We start from the raw sequence: 6,706 nt of genomic DNA on the forward strand, positions 1-6,706 counted from the left end.
GGCGCGCCCTCCACCCTCGTGGGCCCCCTGTTGCTCCACCGACGTACTTCTTCCTCCTATATATACCTACGTACCTCCAAATGATCAGAGACGGAGCCAAAACCCTAATTCCACCGTCGTAACTTTCTGTATCCACGAGAGCCCAGCTTGGGGCATGTTCCGGAACTCCGTCGGAGGGGGCATCGATCACGGAGGGCTTCTACATCAACACCATAGCCTCTCCGATGAAGTGTGAGTAGTTTACCTCAGACCTACGGGTCCATAGTTATTAGCTAGACGGCTTCTTCTCTCTTTTTGGATCTCAATACAAAGTTCTCCCCCTCTCTTGTGGAGATCTATTCGATGTAATATTCTTTTTGCGGTGTGTTTGTTGAGACCGATGAATTGTGGGTTTATGATCAAGTATATCTATGAATAATATTTGAATCTTCTCTGAATTCTTTTATGTATGATTGGTTATCTTTGAAAGTCTCTTCGAATTATCAGTTCGGTTTGGCCTACTAGATTGATCTTTCTTGCAATGGGAGAAGTGCCTAGCTTTGGTTTCAATCTTGCGGTGTCCTTTCCCAGTGACAGTAGGGGCAGCAAGGCACGTATTGTATTGTTGCCATCGAGGATAACAAGGTGGGGTTTTCATCATATTGCATGAGTTTATCGCTCTACATCATGTCATCTTGCTTAAGGCGTTACTCTGTTCTTATGAACTTAATACTCTAGATGCATGCTGGATAGCGGTCGATGTGTGGAGTAATAGTAGTAGATGCAGGCAGGAGTCGATCTACTTGTCTTGGACGTGATGCCTATATACATGATCATACCTAGATATTCTCATAACTATGCTCAATTCTGTCGATTGCTCAACAGTAATTTGTTCACCCACCGTAAAATACTTATGCTCTTGAGAGAAGCCACTAGTGAAACCTATGGCCCCCGTGTCTATCTTCATCATATTAATCTTCCAATACTTAGTTATTTTCATTGCCTTTTATTTTACTTTGCATCTTTATCATAAAAATACCAAAAATATTATCTTATGATATCTATCAGATCTCACTCTCGTAAGTGACCGTGTAGGGATTGACAACCCCTTATCGCGTTGGTTGCGAGGATTTATTTGTTTTGTGCAGGTGTGAGGGACTCGCGCGTAGCCTCCTACTTGATTGATACCTTGGTTCTCAAAAACTGAGGGAAATACTTACACTACTTTGCTGCATCACCCTTTCCTCTTCAAGGGAAAACCAACGCAGTGCTCAAGAGGTAGCAAGAAGGATTTCTGGCACCGTTGCTAGGGAGGTCTACGCTAAAGTAAAACATACCAAGTACCCATCACAAACCCTTATCTCCCGCATTACATTATTTGCCATTTGCCTCTCATTTTCCTCTCCCCCACTTCACCCTTGTCATTTTATTCGCCCTCTCTCTCTCTCTATCCTCCCTCTCTTTCTCTATTTGTCTCTTTTTGCCCATTTCTTGTTTGCTTGTGTGTTGGATTGCTTGCTTGTCACGATGGCTCAAGATAACACTAAATTGTGTGACTTTACCAATACCAACAACAATGATTTTATTAGCACTCCGATTGCTCCTCTTACCAATGCTGAATCTTATGAAATTAATGCTGCCTTGGTGAATCTTGTTATAAAAGATCCGTTTTCCGGCCTTCCTAGTAAAGATGTCACTACCCATCTCAATAGCTTCGTTGATTTGTGTGATATGCAAAATAAGAAAGATGTGGATAATGATATTGTTAAATTAAAGCTATTTCCTTTTTTGCTTAGGGACCATGCTAAAGCTTGGTTTTCGTCTTTGCCTAAAAATAGTATTGATTCGTGGAATAAGTGCAAAGATGCTTTTATCTCTAAGTATTTTCCTCCCGCTAAGATCATCTATCTTAGAAACGATATTATGAATTTTAAGCAACTTGATCATGAACATGTTGCACAAGCTTGGGAGAGGATGAAATTAATGATACGTAATTGCCCTACTCATGGTTTGAATTTTTGGATGATTATACAAAAAAATTTATGCCGGATTGAATTTTGGTTCTAGAAATCTTTTAGATTCGGCCGCGGGAGGCACTTTTATGGAAATCACTTTAAGAGAAGCTGCTAAACTCCTAGATAATATTATGGTTAATTACTCTCAATGGCACACTAAAATATCTACTGATAAGAAAGTGCATGCGATAGAAGAAATTAATGTTTTGAGTGGAAAGATGGATGAACTTCTGAAATTATTTGCTAATAAAAGTGTTTCTTCTGATCCTAATGATATGCCTTTGTCTACTTTGATTGAGAATAATAATGAATCTATGGATGTGAATTTTGTTGGTAGGAACAATTTTGGTAACAACGCGTATAGAGGAAACTTTAATCCTAGGCCTTATCCTAGCAACCCCTCTAATAATTATGGTAATTCCTACAACAACTCTTATGGAAATTTTAATAATATGCCCTCTGATTTTGAATCTAATATTAAAGAATTTATTACTTGGCAAAAGAATTTCAATGCTTTGATTGAAGAAAAATTGCTTAAGATTGATGAGTTGGCTAGGAACATTGATAGAATTTATCTTGATGTTGATTCTTTGAAACTTAGATCTATTCCACCTAAGCATGATATCAATGAGTCTCTCAAAGCCATGAGAATTTCCATTGATGAGTGCAAAGAAAGAACCGCTAGGATGCGTGCTAAGAAAGATTCCTTTTATAAGAGTGTGTTCTTCTAGTTTCCATGATAATAAAGATGAAGATCTAAAAGTTATTGATGTGTCCCCTATTAAATCTTTGTTTTGAAATATGAATCTTGATAATAATGGGACTTAATATGATCCACCTTTACCTAGAAGACGTTCCAAAAATTCGGAGTTTCTAGATCTTGATGCTAAATTTGATAAAAGTGGGATTGAAGAGATCAAAACTCTAGATGTTAATAAACCTACTATTTTTGATTTCAAGGGATTTAATTATGATAATTGATCTTTGATAGATTGTATTTCCTTGTTGCAATCCGTACTAAATTCTCCTCATGCTTATAGCCAAAATAAAGCATTTACTAAACATATCGTTGATGCTTTGATGCAATCTTATGAAGAAAAACTTGAGTTGGAAGTTTCTATCCCTAGAAAACTTTATGATGAGTGGGAACCTACTATTAAAATTAAAATTAAAGATCATGAATGCTATGCTTTGTGTGATTTGGGTGCTAGTGTTTCCACGATTCCAAAGACTTTGTGTGATTTGTTAGGTTTCCGTGATTTTGATGATTGCTCTCTAAACTTGCACCTTGCGGATTCCACTATTAAGAAACCTATGGGAAGAATTAATGATGTTCTTATTATTGCAAGTAGGAATTCGTGCCCGTAGATTTTTATCGTTCTTGATATAGATTGCAATCCTTCATGTCCTATTATTCTTGGTAGACCTTTCCTTAGAACAATTGGTGCAATTATTGATATGAAGGAAGGAAATATTAGATTCCAATTTCTGTTAAGGAAAGGCATGGAACACTTTCCTAGAAATAAAATTAAATTACCTTATGAATCTACTATGAGAGCCACTTATGGATTGCCTACCAAAGATGGCAATACCTAGATCTATCCTTGCTTTTTATGCCTAGCTAGGGGCGTTAAACGATAGCGCTTGTTGGGAGGCAACCCAATTTTATTTTTATTCCTTACTTTTTGCTCATGTTTAGTAATAAATAATTTTTCTAGCCTCTGTTTTGGTTGTGTTTTTCATGTTTAATTAATGTTTGTGCCAAGTAGAACCGTTAGGAAGACTTGGGGAAAGTCTCGTTAATCTTGCTGTAAAAAACAGAAACTTTAGCGCTCACGAGAAATGCTGCCATTTTTATTTGGAAAGTGATATTTAGTGAATTATTTTTGCAGATGATTAATAGATAAATTCATCACGTCCACCAATTTATTTTAGATTTTTTGGGGTTCCAGATCTTGCGCTAGCTACAGATTACTACAGACTGTTCTGTTTCTGACAGATTCTGTTTTTCGTGTGTTGTTTGCTTATTTTGATGAATCTATGGCTAGTAAAATAGTTTATAAACCATAGAGAAGTTGTAATACAGTAGTTTTAACACCAATATAAATAAAGAATTAGTTCATTACAGTACCTTGAAGTGGTCTTTTGTTTTCTTTCGCTAACGGAGCTCATGAGATTTTCTACTTTAAGTTGTGTGTTGTGAAGTTTTCAAGTTTTGGGTAAAGATTTGATGGATTATGGAACAAGGAGTGGAAAGAGCCTAAGCTTGGGGATGCCCATGGCACCCCCAATATAATCTAAGGACACCTAAAATCCAAAGCTTGGGGATGCCCCGGAAGGCATCCCCTCTTTCGTCTACTTCTATCGGTAACTTTACTTGGAGCTATATTTTTATTCACCACAAGATATGTGTTTTGCTTGGAGCGTCTTGTATGATTTGAGTCTTTGTTTTTTAGTTTACCACAATCATCTTTTATGTACACACCTTTTGAGAGAGACACACATGATTCAGAAATTATTAGAATACTCTATGTGCTTCACTTATATCTTTTGGTTATATAGTTTTGCTCTAGTACTTCACTTATATCTTTTAGAGCACGGTGGTGGATTTGTTTTATAGAAACTATTGATCTCTCATGATTCACTTAGATTATTTTGAGAGTCTTAAATAGCATGGTAATTTGCTTAAATAATCCTAATATGCTACGCATACAAGATTAATAATAAAATTCTCTTATGAGTGTGTTGAATACTAAGAGAAGGTTGATGCTTGATGATTGTTTTGAGATATGGAGGTAGTGATATTAAAGTTGTGCTAGTTGAGTAGTTGTGAAATTGAGAAATACTTGTGTTGAAGTTTGCAAGTCCCGTAGCATGCACATATGGTAAACGTTATGTAACAAATTTGAAACATGAGGTGTTCTTTGATTGTCTTCCTTATGAGTGGCGGTCGGGGACGAGCGATGGTCTTTTCCTACCAATCTATCCCCCTATGAGCATGGGCGTAGTGCTTGGTTTTTGATGACTTGTAGATTTTTGCAATAAGTATGTGAGTTCTTTATGACTAATGTTGAGTCCATGGATTATACGCACTCTCACCCTTCCATCATTGCTAGCCTCTTCGGTACCGTGCATTGCCCTTTCTCACATTGAGAGTTGGTGCAAACTTCGCCAGTGCATCCAAACCCCGTGATATGATACGCTATTTTACACATAAACCTCCTTATATCTTCCTCAAAACAGCCACCATACCTACCTATTATGGCAATTCCATAGCCATTCTGAAATATATTGCCATGCAACTTTCCACCAGCCTGTTTATCATGACACGTTCATCATTGTCATATTGCTTTGCATGATCATGTAGTTGACATCGTATTTGTGGCAAAGCCACCGTTCATAATTTTCATACATGTCACACTTGATTCATTGCATATTCCGGTACACCGCCGGAGGCATTCATATAGAGTCATACCTTGTTGTAGTATCGAGTTGTAATCATTGCGTTGTAAATAAATAGAAGTGTGATGATCATCATTTAATAGAGCATTGTCCCAATAAAAAAAGAGAAAGTCCAAATAAAAAATGAAGGCCCCAAAAAAATTATATAAAAATAAAAAGGGACAATGCTACTATCCTTTTTCCACACTTGTGCTTCAAAGTAGCACCATGATCTTCATGATAGAGAGTCTCTTGTTTTGTCACTTTCATATACTAGTGGGAATTTTTCATTATAGAACTTGGCTTGTATATTCCAACAATGGGCCTCCTCAAGTGCCCTAGGTCTTCGTGAGCAAGCAAGTTGGATGCACGCCCACTAGTTTCTTTTGTTGAGATTTCATACATTTATAGCTCTAGTGCATCTGTTGCATGGCAATCCTTGCTCCTTGCATTAACATCAATCGATGGGCATCTCCATAGCCCATTGATTAGCCTCGTTGATGTGAGACTTTCTCCTTTTTTGTCTTCTCCACACAACCCCTATCATTATACTCTATTCCACCCATAGTGTTATATCCATGGCTCACGCGCATGTATTGTGTGAAGGTTTATAAAGTTTGAGATTACTAAAATATGAAACAATTGCTTGGCTTGTCATCGGGGTTGTGCATGATGAGAGCATTCTTGTGTGACGAAAATAAAGCATGACTAAACTATATGATTTTGTAGGGATGAACTTTCTTTGGCCATGTTATTTTGAGAAGACATAATTGCTTAGTTAGTATGCTTGAAGTATTATTATTTCTGTGTCAATATTAAACTTTTATCTTGAATCTTGCGGATCTGAATATTCATGCCACAATTAAGAAGAATTACATTGAAATTATGCCAAGTAGCATTCCACATCAAAAAATCTATTTTTATCATTTACCTACTCGAGGACGAGCAGGAATTAAGCTTGGGGATGCTTGATACGTCTCCAACATATCTATAATTTTTGATTGCTCCATGCTATATTATCTACTGTTTTGGACATTATTGGGCTTTATTTTCCACTTTTATATTATTTTTGGGACTAACCTATTAACCGGAGGCCCAGCCCAGAATTGCTGTTTTTTTTGCCTATTTTAGGGTTTCTAAGAAAAGGAATATCAAACGGAGTCCAAACGGAATGAAACCTTCGGGAACGTGATTTTCTCACAGAACATGATCCAGGAGACTTGGACCCTACGTTAAGCAATCAACAGGGAGGCCACGAGGTAGGGGGCGCG

Source organism: Triticum dicoccoides, chromosome 7A, assembly GCF_002162155.2.
Source record: "Triticum dicoccoides isolate Atlit2015 ecotype Zavitan chromosome 7A, WEW_v2.0, whole genome shotgun sequence".
Classification (NCBI taxonomy): domain Eukaryota; kingdom Viridiplantae; phylum Streptophyta; class Magnoliopsida; order Poales; family Poaceae; genus Triticum; species Triticum dicoccoides.